The 16095-nt window shown below is 56.7% G+C and overlaps 2 long non-coding RNA genes across 7 annotated transcripts; one reads left to right on the top strand and one right to left on the bottom strand.

The window, feature by feature from the left end:
• Nucleotides 1-559: 559 nt before the first annotated feature.
• Nucleotides 560-7109, top strand: LOC113602870 (uncharacterized). 6 transcript variants are annotated; one of them, XR_008300528.1, is made up of 7 exons: nt 562-1936; nt 2372-2705; nt 2908-3026; nt 3978-4122; nt 4719-4844; nt 5352-6138; nt 6741-6987. It is a non-coding gene; the product is annotated as an uncharacterized LOC113602870 (long non-coding RNA). The 6 variants fall into 6 exon arrangements; XR_008300527.1 differs by having other exon boundaries at nt 564-1936; nt 2918-3026; XR_008300525.1 differs by having other exon boundaries at nt 560-1936; nt 2372-3026; nt 5352-6862; nt 6983-7109.
• Nucleotides 7110-7168: 59 nt separating this feature from the next.
• Nucleotides 7169-12942, bottom strand: LOC128316504 (uncharacterized). The gene is made up of 3 exons (XR_008300529.1): nt 12630-12942; nt 10871-10932; nt 7169-7242 (listed from the first exon to the last, which is right to left on the bottom strand). It is a non-coding gene; the product is annotated as an uncharacterized LOC128316504 (long non-coding RNA).
• Nucleotides 12943-16095: the final 3153 nt, after the last annotated feature.

The raw sequence follows: 16095 nt of genomic DNA, 5'->3' as shown, positions 1-16095 counted from the left end.
CCACCTACAGGGTGACAGAGCTGGGACCTCACACAGAGTAGCCTGGCCCAGATTCCAGACACTAACCGGACCTTCCATTGCCTGAGTCCCAGAGAGACTCAGGCTGGGCGGGCCCTGTACCCTCCCTGGGCTCCCTTGGCTCCAGTCTGTCTCCCCCCGGGGCAGCCCGCCCTGTTCCCAGTTTTCCTGATGGGAGGGGGTTAGTCCTGCATGGCCTGCACCTGCTCAGGAGACCACGCCTCCACTCTCATGGGGGACCCAGATACTTCCTTCCCTTCTTGGACCCTCGCACACTTTGGTGGAGATCTCGAGCTGGACGTAGGGATCTTTGCACATTTTCACTCAGCGTTCCAGAGGCAGACTTGGCAGAGGGGGGCTGTCATTCCCCCGAGAGGACAGAATCGCCTCCTTCTTACTTCTTGTCTGGGACTGAGGTAGCCTCGAGCTTTTAGATCATCGCCACGTCAGCGGTGTTGAGCGCTACTCCTGGACCCAGAGTTCATCACCAGTCTCGACTGTGGCCTTTACCGAAGCCTGTTCCCCCACCCCCCCACCCCCACCGGCTCAGGGAGGTGGGGACAGGGAGAACTAGCCTCCGGGCCTCTGCTGCCTCCAGAGAGAGGGTGCAGGAGGATGCTGGGGCGGGAATCCTTCCGGAAGGGCACGGGCATGAGAACAGAGAGGTGAAGCCCCCTTGGTCTCAGGCGGTATTTCCTCATGCTCCTTCCCCTCACGGCCTGACTCAGACAGGTGGTTCAGGACGTAGACCTTCAGGAGAAGAGCAAGAACCTTGTTACTGGTGGCGTGCCCTCTGGTCTTCCCAGGACATGGATCCTCTTACCGCCTACGTTCTGGTCACTCACTGCAAAGCAACTTCCCGACGTGGAGACATGCTGGGCCAGTCTTGTCTGCATTCGAGGGGGCAGCCGGGCGGCAGGAGGGAGCAGACAGTGCACGGGTGATCAGGCCAGGCAGGGGCCAGGGGGGCGGGGAAGGGGGGGTGCGGGGGAATATTCCAGAACTGGAGACCTCGAAGCTGCTGGCAGAGGAGCTAGACCAGTAGGCAGACTGCCCGTGGGGCTGCAGAAGGGGAGTGTCCTCCCTGCAATGGAGCCCCCATCGGTGTCCCCACGAGATGCTCCAGAACGATCGAAGGGGCACATTTACTCTGGAGAGCTAGGGATGCGGGGCTGAGCCCAGTGGGATGCTGGCGTTCAGGCTGCAGGAGCCACCTGGGAAGGCAGAGGTGAGGTGGTGGGAGGGCTAGGCCCTTCCAGGGCCTCCCCGGGACCTCCCTCCTCCTTCCAGGGGCTGGTGCTGCGGGACCCCACACTCCTCGAGCCACCCTCTGCCCCAGCACGGCGCTTCGTGCCCAGGAATCTCCACCTGGGAAATCTACGGAGTCTGGGACCAGCAGCACTCACTCAAGTGGAACAAGTGACTGGAGAGACTTTGAGGGTCCGGAGGGACAGCTGGGACTACATCAGGGCCACATCCTTCCCACTGGAAGGAAAGAGCTAGGGACCCGGCTGGGAAGTCCTCAGGGGTCCAGGACTGGTCTCTGCAACCTTGGGGCAGGGAGGGAGGAAGGCTGTGGCTCAGGAGGGCAGGACCAATGTGGGTGTGACTGGTCCGTTTGTGCGGAGGCTGTGACCTGGGAAGTGTGGGCACCAGATCGGACCCGCCAGATAAACTCTCACCTGGAGACCATCTAGGCGCTCAAGGGGTCAGAGTCCAGGCTAGAGAGTGGAGGAGATGGGAGGGGCCAAGGCACAGGACCCGGGGGTCGGGGGGGACACCCTCCTGTTGGTCCAGGACCAGGGGTGCCCCCCCCCCCCGAGAAGGAGGGGACGCCCGGCTAAGGTTTCCACCCTCGGGATTGTGACCAGACAGCCTGGGAGGGTGAACAGCCTGCCTCTCGGTGCAGGTGACCAACGTGTGATTCAGCGCGGGCTGCCCGGCTTCCCTGAGAAAGACACATCCTCCGAGGGCTGGAGAGGAACGTGGGGCCAGGCCAGGTGGCCAAAGGGAAGCCAGAATGGGGGAGTCTGTGGGACAGAGGGGCGGCCAGCTGGGGCTCAGGGTTCCCTCTCGGGGCTGGAATGCAAACTCCCCCTCGTTCCTTGGGGCCTGGAGGTGGACGGAGAGAACGCAGTGGCCGCCCTGTGGGAGGCCTGCATCCCTACATCCCTGCATCCACCTGCTCCCTGTGGGGTCCTGGCCAAGCCCCATCCCCTCTGGGACCCTTGCGTTTCTCCTGCGGGGACAAGGGTGACATGCTCCATGTCTACGTCGCAGTCATTCACGGGGGGGGGGGGGGGAGGGACTCCTAAGGACAGCTCGGCACAGGTTTGTCCTCCTCCGTTCCTAGGACCAGGGCTGAGGCCAGGCTGCGGCTAATCAGACCAGACGCTCCCGCCCTACCCGCCCCAGTCGTGTTGTGTCGTGTGCGGGGTGTGCAGATGTCTCAGCCCAGCAGGCCCAGGGAGCCTGGGCCAGGCCATGCCCGCACGGGCTGCTGAAGGGGACTCAGGGACGGGTCACCCGAAGCCTGCCCTCCGGGGGCTCCGTGTCCTGTGTCGGGGATTTCCTCCAGGGTACAGACACCTGTCCTCTCGCCTCCTGCCTCGCTGGTCCCTGCTGCCCAGAGAGACCCTCCCCTCCCCGGACCTCCTTTGCCCTTGGACACTCCTTGAGGCTTCCAGGTAGGAAGGGCCTTTGTCAGAACAGAGAAACCAAAACCTAAACTTGCCCCCGAGGACTTAGGGATATGGCAGTTGGCAGAGAAGTTCTTCCCACGTTGATGCCCGTGAGGGTGGCACGAGCGGCCTGAGTCTAGGAAGGGGTGGGGCCATCGATGCCAACTCAGCAGCTTCCAGGAGCTCTGATGGCATATAAGGCTCCCAGGTCCTTACAGGGCACCCCGAGAGGCGGGCATAGACCGTGACCAGGCAGAGAAGCAGCGGACAGAGAGCCGGAGACGGTGAAGGGACCGACATGGAGGCTGGCGCCCGGGCCTGGGACAGGTAATCTCAGCCCCCTGCATGGCCCCTGCTCCTGAGCCCCTGCTCCGGGCTGATGGGGACCCGCCACTCCCTCAAGGTCTCCTCCCGGGCCTCTGAGGGCTCCTCGTCTTCTCTGCCTCTCTCCTGCTGGCCCGTCCTGGGCCCACCATGCCCCTGGGGCTGATGCCCAGTCTGCTTGTCCAGCCGGCCTCCCCAGGCTCCCGGGGACTCATCCCCGACGCCTCTGTTCCTCAGCTTCCTCTGCCCCCCTAGGGAATCCATCCGTGCTGCTAGGGAATCCCTTCGGAGCTGTGGGCCAGGAAGTCTCTTTCGGCTTTACGATTTCGGTTTTGCAAAGGGCACGCATTATTTTTGTAACACAGAAATTCCCATAATTGTTTAAGAAAAATAGTCTCTGGTATTCTCTTTTTCGGCACAGGCATGTGTAGGGCCTCGGTGCACTATGTGGCAATGGTTACTTATCCTTGAAGTCTAGGGGGAAAGGCCCCAGGGGAGTGGGTCAGCGGGGACAGGGATGGGACACCGAGGCCAGGAGGTGGGATGGGAGCCTACCCGAGCAGACAGAGAGGCCCCATCTGAGGGTCTGAGTGTTCCATGCTGCTCGGGGGGTGGGGGGGCACCTGTGAGCAGAGTGGGCTGGCCCCCCTGGAGCCCCTACAAGGGGTCCCAGAGGGAGGATGGGTGGCTCCAGCAAAGCGAGTGGAAGCCTGTCCTCTGTGGGTCTGGCCGGTATGTGGGGTGCAGGGGTCAGGGGTGTGAGGTAAGGGATCCAAAGAAACCAGCAAATGGCAATGAGCCCAGAAGAGATAGTTTAGGTTTCTAAAGCTGTAAGCATCTTTACGTCTTATGTGAAATCTCTCTTCTGTTCCAAACATACGTCAGTAAGATGACACTCCCTCCTCCGGGGGGGGCCCCGGTCTTTGAGCTTCTCCCCCACCCCCCTGTTGGCAGTTGCCTGCTGGACAAGGACACCTTCCTGGAAAACTTCCACCTTGAGTGGTGGCCAAATAAGGCCTACATCTGCTAAGAGACGGAGCTCCCCAGCGGTGACCCCGGGGTCCCTCTGGGCCAACACAAGGACATCCTGTGCAATAAGGTGAGTGGCCCAGGCTGACGACAGCACGCAGGGCCTCCCAATCCTGGGACGTTCAGGGGAGATGTTTCCCAGTGGACACAGGGGTCCCCCAGAGCAGTCACCTGGGGTCCCTGCAGCTGCTACGCGTCAGCCTGGAGTCAGGTGGGACTGTTCCTGCTGTGGTCGTTGGCTTGGGGCCACCCATGGGAAAGCAGTCACAGTGGCCCAAGATCTGGCACCATCAGCCCCTGTCACCCGAAGCCCAGGGCTCAGCCACTCCCCTCCTGCAGTGCCTCTGGAGTGTGAGGACAGAGGAAAAGGCTTCTGGACAAGGGGTCAGCTTTTCCCCAGGCCTCTGCCTGGGACAGCCTCCCACCAGAGAGCCCGAGTCCTGTTGGCTCTCAAAGATCCCCCCCCCCGCCCGTCATTACAGGGGGCTCTGGTAGGACCCCCACCAACTGCTTGCAGATCCCGTCAAGGGCACTGTTCCCCACGCCAGCATGGCCCGGGGAGGCCCTGTCAGTGTCGGGGTACCCATCACGCCCCCCCAGAATCTGCACTTGCACTCCTGACCTGAGTCGCCCCCTGTTCCTGGTTGATAATCCTTCCCTCAACAGGTTGGACCAATCTCCACAGTCCTAGGAGCCCCCACAGTGACATTCATCCCATGGACCCTGGGGGCCTCGCTCCTTGGCGCCCCTCCCCCCTTGTCACTGCACAGGGAGCCCTTTTGTATCCCACAGGTGGGAGTGGGGTTGGGGTGGGGTGGATCCCTCCCTGGAGGATGCACTCACTTCCCTGGCATCAGGCCAGTGACCCTGAAGCCCACCCGGCCTCCTCCCTCCCCACTAGGTGAGCATCCTGAAGCCCCCTCCTTTGGGCGCAGACCTGGCGGGGCTCCAGAAACTCAGTAGTCAAGTTGAATCCCATTTGAATGCAATAGCTTAAAAGCCAAACTTCATGCCAATCCCACGATGCGTGAAATGGCAACAATTTAAATGAAGACCTATCGGGGACAGAGTGGCACAGACCACAGTGAGCGGGGCAGGATGCCAAGTCCTCCCCGGGTCCGGGTGCTGGACAAACGCCCCGTCCTGTGCTGGTCCTGGAGGGCTGGGGGCGCTGGGGGCACTGGATGCTGCCTGCAACCCTGCGCCCTCTGCCTGCTGAGGGGGCCCTCCTCTAATTCTGTGCTGGAGGCCAGGACCTCAGCCTCCTCACGCTGGTCCCCTCCTCCCCCGCGTTCACAGCAAATGACACAACCCTTTCCTGCCTCCTCTATGCTCGGCCTGCCCGGGGAGGTCAGCCGGACTGCCACGCGGAGTTGTGCCGGCTGCAGCGGATCCAGGCCTGGGAGCTGCTTTCTGTCCTGGAGAACAGACACGTGACCCCACACCCCTTCGCCTCCCACCTCCATACCGAGGAAGGATTTCAGAATGGGTTGCGCCTCCTGTGGGGGGCCGGGGCCCGCATCGCCATCATGACCTCCACCGGTCCGTGTGGAGCTCCCGGGGTGGGCGGTGGGCAGGGAGAGGCCTGGGGGCACTGGCTACGAAGGCGTGGGCAGGAGTGGAATCCCTGGCGGAAGCCTCTGGTGGCTGCACAGGCCAGGCTGACCTGGGACGGCAGGGGACAGCGGAGCGTGCTGGAAGAGAGAGTGGGGGCCAGGAGAGGAGTCTGGAACGGGGGGGGGGGGGAGAATAGCGGACTTGCAAGAGAGACGTGGGTGGGGTGTCCCGAGAGGAGGGGAATCCGGCTGGCCGAGAGTGCAGGCTGAAGAAAGAGTCCCGGGGGTGAAAGGAGTCGCCAGGAGGACAGAGGGCAGCGGCGCCGTTATGAAGGGCAAAGCCTGTCCCTGAGAGTCAGACACCCTGTGGCCACCCCTGTGGCCCAGCTCTCCTCCCACCCCGCCCCGCCCCACTGCTGAGTTTGAGCACTGCCGGGAACCCTTCGTGGACAATCAGGGAAGAGCCTTCGAGCCCCGGGACACGCTGGTCTCCCAGAGTCAGGACCTTGCTGAGACGCTGCAGGTCACAGGTGAGCTCCCTCCTCCCCAAGGCCTCCCCTGCCCTCCTCCACTCTGTCCTCTCTGGCCTTTCCCTGTCCCCCTCCTCTTCCTCTGGGTCACCTGCTCCCTCCCAGGGTGCCAGCTCCACCCCTGCCCCACCCAAGCCTCCTGCCTCGGCTTCCCCACCTCCTCATGTCCCCCTCCCTTCCCATCTTTGTGGCTGCCAGACCACTTCTGTGTGCCCTCTGTCCACCTGTCTCACTGCCCGCCCCACCCACCTTCACCCTCCTGTTCTGGAGCAGAAAGCCTGAAGGGTGGGCCTCAGTCCCGCTAAGAATGCAGGAGGCCTCTGTTGGACAGCAGAATAAAACACTTCCTCCCAAGAAATGTACACTTGCCCTTCACCGCCATCCCCAGATTGATGTAATGAAGCCAGCAGAAGGCAATGAGCCCAGAGCAAATAGTCTTAAAAAAATAAATAAATAAGAACTGAGTAGGTTTGCTTGTCATTGAAAATCTCTCTTCTGTTCCAAATATACATCATGAAGATTGCACTCAGCGCTGTCAGAAGAGTTTTCAGAGTTTAGAGAAGTAATTACTGTAATTGATTCTGGGCAACCCTTATGGCCAGGGATCTAGAGACCAAAAACCTCCTCCTACAAGCCATCCTGTCAGCAGCACTGACTGCAAGTGACAGCCACGCTCTGCAAGAGAAGAGGAAAGAGTCTGCTGGAGAGGAACCTCCCCTCTGAGGTCAGGTGGGGGCGGGAGGCTCTCCAGTCCTCACCCCTCCTGACTGGCCTGCCCCGGAGAGGAAGCCAGAGGGAGGGACTTCCATGCCCAGAAGGCGAGCTCTGCCCCTTCCTGACACAGCGCACACGGTGCACAGACAAGGGACTGGACGCCCAGGGGACTGGGACCGGCACCCAGGCGGGATCCCTCCCGCCGCCGGGCTCACCGTGGCCCTCATGCCGGGCTCCGTGGAATCCAGACCCCGCTGAGTGGAATCCCGGCTGCTGGTGGGCGTGCACAAGGCCTTCCCGAAGGACAGCAAGAGTCCCCGGTACCTCCTCACACACTTCTGCTCACCTGTCAGGGCCCAAATGGTGTCACAGCCTCCCTCACACAGTGACCTAAGGGGTGGGGGAGGGGAATCCTTTAGGGAGAGACCTTGGAGGGACAGAGAGGAAGGGATAGGTGGCCGTGGCCGTCGGGGAGGGGGGGACCCAGTCAGGGAGGGCTGGCACCCCAAAGGGGAAGACCTGGCCAAGCAAAGTGACACAGACATGGAAGGAAAGGGGGGCAGAGGGGCAAAGCAGGGCACAGGGCCACCGTGGATGATGGGGCAGGAGGAGCCCAGGGATAAAGGGGCTGCCAGCGACAGTAGCTGCCTGGAGGGGGTGGAAGTTGGGGTCATATGACAGGAGACAGGCTGCTGCGGTTCCTGGCTCTCCTCCCCTGCGCCCTGGGGATGGTGATGCAGCCAATGTCTCCTGGGCTCGTGGGCCGGAGGCAGCCCGGGGCCACCAGGGAGGGGACGTGAGCCAGGACGTGGCGTGAAAGGGAAGAGGGCCCCTCCCCGCGGTCTGGGTGAAACCAGCGAGCAGAAGCCCCCAGGAGCCCTGGCTTCCAGAATCCGGCAGCTGGCTGGCGTCTGGGCTGCAGGAGGCGCAGGGCCACAGTTAGCATGTCTGTGGGACTCAGCTCGTGCGCAGGTGCCCAGCAAGGTGAGGGGGAAGCGGGATACGAAGCGCACGCTCCCCGCCTGGTGCGGCGCGGTCGCCTGGGTTCCCCGGGGGATGCGCGCCGGACCTCAGGACACGTCGGGGGGGGACCTGCCGCCCTGGCAGGCCACTCAGCCGCCAGTCACCCGGGGCCGAGGGCTCTTCTGTGATCGGGTGGCCAGCCCGGTCGGCTCTGTGTGTGCCGTGTGGCCGGGAGCCGTGCCACTGGCGGCAGGCTGGCTGGCTGCCTTCTCTTTCTAGTGGGGGACGAATTCGCAGCACGCGCCTGAGGCATATGCCCTTCGAACGTCTCCATTCTTCCATCTTGACGGCTCTCCTCTATGTTTTAGGTTGACGTTTGACTTCTCTACTGTGCCTGAGTGTTTGTGAGCCCCAGAACTCCGGGTGGGGTCCCAGGCCCCCCAGCCGTGCTCCCCTCACTCAGCAGGGCGCGGGGGACAGGGGGGGCGGGACCAGGGCTGTCCCCCGTGTGTATTCCCATGTCACCGGCTCTCCTAACACCCACGGCTGCGGTGGGATTTTTAATGACCGTTTTCCTCAATGTAATTAAGTAGAATTTCATGTACAATATTAAAATAAAATGTAGAAGTTAAATTTTAAAAAAAGGGAAGGAAAGAAAGAGAGAAAGGAACACATGCAGGTCTTGAGCCGTGCACCCTCCTCCTGTACGATGACCCCAGGTCAGCTGGTCGCCTGCAGTCCCCCGGGCTGGAGCCTGGGGTCACCTTGACTCTCCGGGGGCCCCCCCTCCGCGTCCTTGCTCTTTCTGCCTCTGGTCCTGGAGGCCCCTGAGCGTGCGCCACCACGGGACCCGGGAGCCGACACGGGATCCCGAGCTGGCTCCGCGTGGTAAACTTGACGGACTCAGTGCGAGGCAGGAACGAGGGAGAACAAGCAGCACTCGCCGAGCGCCGGCTGTCCACCAGGCTCGTGCCTCGTGCCTGAACGGACGCGAGCGGAGCGGCTCTTTGAAACCCCCCAGCCCGCCGGCCCAGCCGTGAGGACAGGTCCTTCCCAGGTGCCCTGCGCCCAGGAGGAAACAGAGGCTCTGGGGCCAGAGGTCACAAGCAGAGCTGGGGGCTGACCCACGTGCCCGTGTGCTCGGCCCACGGGCCCCAACTCTGAGCCCGGGAAGGTGAGGAAAGCCTGAAATCGGGCACCCAGGCTTCTTTGCGAGTAGAGAAGTGTGTGCGATTTTACGAGCAATATCCTTATCTCAGATACAACGTTCAAAAAGAAAAAAGAAAAGGGCTCCCTTCTAGGCGGAGAGGAAGTGATACAGTCTCCTACCGGAAACTATCACTTCTCAGAAAGGAAGTCCACATGTCCTTTAATTTAACAGGCAGAACTTTCCAAACAATCTAAATCACTCCCGTGTGACCAAGGTGGAAGGCAGTCCTGGGCCATGCCCTCACCTCAGGGGCCAAGACCAGACTTCAGGGTCCACAGGCAGGTAGAAGGGAGTCTGTGGGGTGGAGAGGTGGGGGTCACCTGGACCCTCCCCTGTCTCCTCCAGACCCCGATCTCCTCGAGGGCGGGACGTGCCTGTCCCTTCCCTGCATCCCAGGTTCCTGCCAGGGTGGGACCCTGAGTAGGGGCTCCTGGGTACCTAGGAATGAATGGCTGAGGGACCCAGTGTAGGACCCAACCAGTCTTGCCCTCCGTATGTGCGGGAATCCTGCCATGTGGAAACGTGTACGTGTGTGCGTTCTCGGAGGGCATCCTGGCGAAGCTGGAAGTGCACAGGTGCCCAGTCCCACGGGGCATTTCCCGGAGCCCCGGTTGTGAATGTGCCCAGACCTTGCCCACATTCCTGACTTGAGCCCAGGGACCTCAGCCTGCGGACTTTGTAGCCCGGACTCCACTCCAGGTGGTCCCAGCAGATGGGCAAGAGCTGGGACCTGGCCCAGGGCTGGGGTCTCCTCGGGGAGGGGGCCCTGGAGGTCAGCTGCCCAGCAGGGGCGGTGTGCAGGGCCCAGTCAGCCCCCAGAGGGAGGATTCTGGCCCACGCTGAGAGTGGGGGCAGAGTCCTGGCTTAGGACTGTAGGTGACACCGGGGACCATCTCTCGGAGTCCCCGTGAGGGCAAGGAGCTGGACAGGGGTGTGTGTGGTGGGGCGGCCTCTGCTCCCTGCATGGAAGCTGGCTGTCTCCCCTCCCACCACAGAGGATGCTGGGCCGACTCTGGCGGGTCGGGGGCAGGGAAGGCCCGTGAGTCCTGGAACAGCCGGCAGGGAGGTGCTGGCAGGCGTCCTGATGTGACACACCCTCAGCCCCGCTGCCCCCTCTCCTTCCCGTTTCACCCCTCACTGGCCCTTCCTCCGTCTGGGGGACCCTCCTTTCTATCAGTCTTCCTTCTGTCCCAGGCTCCTGCTGCGCCTTCCCAGTGCCTGTGCCCACGTCAGCTTAGCTCTCTGCTGTCCCCAGTCCCCCCTCCCCTGCCTTCTGTCTCCTTCCCTCACTCCTTAGGCTCCTTGGGGCCAGGCTGGGGCAGGGGAGAAGGGGAGGTAGAAGGGAGGGAGGAGGAGCCTCTGGGGAGACTGGCGTTAGGCTTTTTCTCCTGCTTCATAATCCCCAGGTCTATTTAAACCACAGTTCTTGAAACTAAATATAGAACCACCCTACCATCCAGCAATTGCACAATTAGGTAATTACCCAAAGGATGCGAAAATAGAGATTCGAAGGGGTGCACGCACCCCAATGTTTATAACAGCACTATCAACAACAGTCCAACTATGGAGAGGGCCCAAATGTCCAAAGACTGGTGAATGGATAAAGAGGATGTGGTGTAGGGGCGCCTGCGTGGCTCAGTCGGTTAAGCATCCGACTTTGGCTCAGGTCATGATCTCACGGTTCATGTGTTCGAGCCCCACATCGGTCTCACTGCTGTCAGCACAGAGTCTGTGCTTTGGATCTTGAATCTCTCTCTCTGCATCCTCCCGTGCTTGTTCTCTCTCCCTCTCAAAAATAAACATTAAAAAAGAAGATATATATATATATAGTGGAATATTACTCACCCATAAAAAAGAATGGAATTTTGTCGTTTGCAATGACGTGGATGGAGCTAGAATGCATTATGCTGTAAGTCAATCAGAGAAAGAGAAATACCATATGATTTCACGTATATGTGGAATTTAAGAAACAAAACAGATGGACATGTGGAAAGGGGAGGGTGTAGAGAAGGGAGGGAAACAAACCAGAAGAGACTCTTAACAAGAGAGAACGAACTGAGGGTTGGTGGCAGGACGTGGGTGGGGGATGGGCCAGATGGGTGATGGGCATTCAGGAGGGCATTTGCCGGGATGAGCACTGGGTGTTGCATGCAAGTGATGAATCACAGAATTCTATTCCTGAAACCAATATTGCACTGCATGTTAACTAACTAAAAGTTAAATTAAATAGATATGTGTTTTAAAAATAAAATAAAATGCAATGAAAAATATAGCTGGAATGGAAAAAAAAAAAGTCCACATTTCCTTCATTTCCTATCACCGCGACCTGCACGTTCATAGCCTCGTGCATTTATTTTTTTATAAGGTCATAGAGAAAAGGCAAAAGCTAGTGAAGTAATGTCACCTGCCCGTCTGCAGAGGCGGGGGTGGCATTTCTGGGCACCTTTGTACCAGCGGCCAAAACACCAGCAAAGGTGCCCAGAAATGCCACCCCTGCCTCTGCAGACGGGCAGGTGACATTACTTCACTAGCTTTTGCCTTTTCTCTATAACCTTATAAAGGTTATAAGTCCCCAGAGGCTATGGTCCCCAGAGCGCAGTGATCACATCTCCCAGTAATGAGTTAGGACCATGTCTGGGGCCGTCCTGGGGCCTGGGCTACAGCAGTGACCCACGGCCAGGCCCCTTGTGTCACAGAGAGATATTCTGGCAATGAATATGGTAAATAGCAGTGGGGGGGGGTCACCTGAATACAGCAACATGTCCATTTTTTCATCTGAAAGAGAAATAAATGACAGAGAGGTAGATAGATAGATAGATAGATAGATAGAGAGATACATAGATAGGGAGATACATAGATAGATAAACAGAGACAGAGAGAGCACACAAATGATAAAGCAAATGGGGAAAATGTTCCCAACAGGCAAATTTGGGTAAAGAGCATATGGACGCTCGTTCCATACAACTTTCTGCAAGTTTGAAATAAAATAAAGTGTTTCAACAAATAGAAAATAAAACGTTCGCCATCAGGAGGAGGTGTCATGGATCTTTTTCTGCCATAACGTATGTCTGCTTTTCAAGTTTCTGCCACCGACCCTCTCTAAAGCACTACCCTGACTCCAGGCGGCACCTCCCACAGAACCAAGAAGAGACCAGGATTCTGCACCCCGCTTAGCAGCCCAGAGATGGGGCGGCTCTGGGGTTCTTCCTCAGAGCCTGGTGTCCCCAGCAGTGGGAGCCAGAGCTGAGGGACAGAAAGCACGATCACCCAGAGAGGGTACGCTACCATCTCTCCGTCTCCTTGGATCTTTTGGATTAAGAAGGGGCGCCTGGGGGGCTCAAGTTGGTTGAGCATCCGACTGCGGCTCAGGTCATGATCTCACACAGTGCGTGGGTTCGAGCCCCGCGTCGGGCTCTGCGCCGGCGGTGTGGAACCTGCTTGGGATTTTCTCTCTCTCTCCCTCTCTCTGCCCCTTCCCCACCTGTGCTGTCTCTCTTTCTCTCTCCCCCCGCCCCCGAAAATAAAGAAATAAACTAAAAAAAAGAGAGAAGAGTTTTGCTTCTACTTCAAACACCTCAAGGTCCATAAACAGAGCATTACCAACCTGTGCTCCTGGCTGTAGGGGCTGAGGGGTGGTGACCGTTCAGCCTTGCTAGATGCTGACCCCTTCAAAGCCAAGTATCACCCAGAATCCAGTTTTGCAGGAATCCGGGAGAAAGACTGGCTTGGCTTAGCACTGGAGCCATGCTTCATGGTTGTAAATTCTTTAAATTCCATTGTGCTAAGATTGCAGGTTTTTTCCTTGTCTTAGTTCAGGCTCCTGTAACCAAGTACCATAGACTGCGTGGCTTATAAACAGCAGAAATTCATTTCTCGTGGTTCTAGGGGGTTGGAAGTCTGAGATCAGAATGCCTCCGTGGTTGGGTTCTGGTGAGGGCCCTCCTCTGTGTCCTCGAATAGCAGAGGGCAGAGAGAGGAAGCAAGGTCTCTGGTGACACCTACGAGGGTATTGATTCCACTTCTGAGGACTCTACCCTCATGACCGCATCTAATCTTAAATACCTCCAGAGCCTTGCCTTCCTGATATCATCACGTGGGGGCAGGGGTAGGGTTTCAGCATGCGAATTAAAAACAAATTTTTTTTATGTTTACTTATTTTTGACACAGAGAGAGACACACACAGAGTGTGAGTGGGGGAGGGGCAGAGAGCAAGGGAGACACAGAATCCAAAGCAGGCTCCGGGCTCTGAGCTGTCAGCACAGAGTCGGACATGGGGCTCGAACTAATGAACGGGATCATGACCTGAGCTGAAGTCGGACGCTTAACTCACTGAGCCACCCAGGTGCCCTCAACATACAAATTTTAGGGGGACACAAACATTCAGTCGGTAACATTCCCCTAAGATGACGGAGACTTCCCAGGACCAGGACAGATTTGAACACTTGAACCTTACCCCCTCTCCTCTAGAAGTGATGGGTGGCATAGCAGGCAGGTGGAGGGGGGGATGCTGTTGAACAAAGGGGGAGTTTACATCACAGCTGCTGCCCTACCCCCCAGGCCCAAGGTAAACGCCAAGAATTCCAAGGTCCCCAGAGCCTGCCCAGGTATCTACTGAGCTGCAGATGAAAAGGACAGAGGAAGGGAGTCTCAGATCCCAGATGGACTCCTGAAGCTGATTTTCAAAAGCCATGTGACTCCCGGGGCCCCTGGGTGGCTCAGTCGGTTAAGGGGCCAAACTCTCCTCTGGTCATGATCTCACGGTTGGTGAGTTCGAGCCTCGCGTTGGGCTCTGTGCTGACGGCTCAGAGCCTGGAGCCTGCTTCGGAGTCTGTGTCTCCCTCTCTCTCTCTGTCCCTCCCCTGCTCCCTCTCTGTCTCTCTGTCTCTCTCTCTCAAAAATACATAAAGCAATAAACATTTCAAAAAACAAAAAGACACGTGACTACCAACTGTTCACTTTCTAGTTCAGAAAGCCAGGTGAAGAGGAGACATTGTACGGACCAAGGAGCAAAGCAGAGGAAAAGAAGCAGAGTGGAAGCCGGGTGTGGGAGGGAGGGGGTGGCCACGAATTCCCCATGCTGCTGGTAGGTGACCTTGGGGCCAAGCAGGGTGGAGAGGGGGCTGAGCTGGCAGGGAAGCCAGAACACAGAGGCCTTTTTTTTTTTTTAATCGTGCTAAAATATATACATACATATATATATATATATATATATATATACACACACACATATATATATATATATACACACATATATATATATATATATATATATATATATATACACATATATATATATACACAACACAAAATATCCGGTTGTTAATTGGACAACTCAGTGGCATTAAGCACATTCACATGGTTGGGCAACCCACCACCACCCTCTTGGGACCCTTTCCATCTTCCCAACCCGAAACTCTGTGCCATTACACGCTGACTCTCCCTTCCCCTTGCCCTCAGCCCCTGGCAAAATGTCACCTGTTAAGGAAATCTGCAGGACTGTGTCTGCCTCATGTCCACAAGGCTAAATTTACAATAACGAATTCTGGTGTGTGTGTGTGTGTGTGTGGTTTGTTTTCTGGGTGTTTTTGTTTTTGTTTTTTTTTAGCAGGCGCGTAGGATTGCAAAATTCGCTAATTTTATTCAACCACCGTGCAAAAACCACCAAAGACCGTCCTAGCAGTGCAAATCTTGGAGGACTGGGACAGTAGACGCTCTCTGTTACCTACAGTCGTTGCAACGCTTTTTAGCCTGAAATTTCGGATTTATTCTCCTAAGAAAAATAAATCCCTTTCAGGTCTTTCTTCTGCTTTTGTGAGACTGTGCCCCCGACGCCTCTGGGGCAAGACCCACGAATTCAAAGCGTGACGGTTGTAAAGCATTGTGCTGCATACACAAAGAGACTTGGAAATTTTGCGAGTTGCATTGCTTAAAGACAGGCTGTCTGTTAAGTGGAACTGAAAAGCTAATCCTGACCCAAGTGGCACAACTTAGTCCAGATGACCGATGAATAAATATTTCATAACCCAGTTTTACTTTTGGGAGATGGTGAACAGCGATGCTATGCATATTATATATGTCAAATGAATAGTTCCAGAGTATGTAACATAGGATCATATATTCCTCCCTCTAAGAATATCATGGTCTGTGAGTTCGAGCCCCACGTCAGGCTCTGTGCTGACAGCTCGGAGCCTGGAGCCTGCTTCTGATTCTGTGTCTTCCTTTCTCTGCCCCTCCCCTGCTCACACTCTGTCTCCGTCTCTCTCTCAAAAATAAACATTTAAAAAATTTAAAAAAAAAGAAAAAGAAAAAAAATATTAATCCACTAGAGATTGACAGCAAAGATCACTTTGTGGGATTTAAAATGTCTGCTTTTAAAAAACATCCAGGGGCCAGAGACCTCAGAACACAACTTGACAGACACCGTCCTCCCCCAATCCGTGGGCTAGTTTCCCTTGAACAAAGGGCATCAAACTCATTTTTTTTTTTTTAATGCAGAATTTTCCATACAAAGAAAACTAGATGACCGCACTTCTGGGTGACCATATTTGATCATACGACGTGATTTAGAATGAAATTATGTCTTTGGTAAAAAGCTATTTTCTACTTTACTCATTGAACAGCATTCATTTGTGAACTTAAGGTTCATATTTAGCTCAGTTGCATTTATGGCACAGGAGCTCATTTTCAAAGCAGCGGCACCGACTGAGGGTTCGCAGCCCGCAATTTTTAGCAGCCGTTGTATTTTCAAAAGGTTAACAACTCGTAGAACAAAATGTTTTCACTATGATTACTTTCTACTCACGATTTCCCAGCTATAATATTGACAGGAAGTATAATCCACCGGCCGGGGGGTGGGGGGGGGATCTTTCTTACTCTCCCAACCCCCCTCTCAGACAAGGCAATTTCGTCCCCCCTCGTTTCTAACCTGGTTGGAGGAAGCGGAAGAGCTTTACAAAAAGTACCTGCGTATTTTGGTTGGGATTCTGGATTTCAAGTGAGTATAAAGGCAAATGGAAGACCCCCCCCCAAAAAAAATCCTTACTTGAGAGTCTATCACAGTGCCCTGAAAG

The sequence above is a fragment of the Acinonyx jubatus genome, chromosome B4, assembly GCF_027475565.1.
Source record: "Acinonyx jubatus isolate Ajub_Pintada_27869175 chromosome B4, VMU_Ajub_asm_v1.0, whole genome shotgun sequence".
NCBI lineage: Eukaryota > Metazoa > Chordata > Mammalia > Carnivora > Felidae > Acinonyx > Acinonyx jubatus.
Note: the sequence above shows the minus strand (reverse complement) of the source record. Positions and strands in the feature narration are given on the sequence as shown.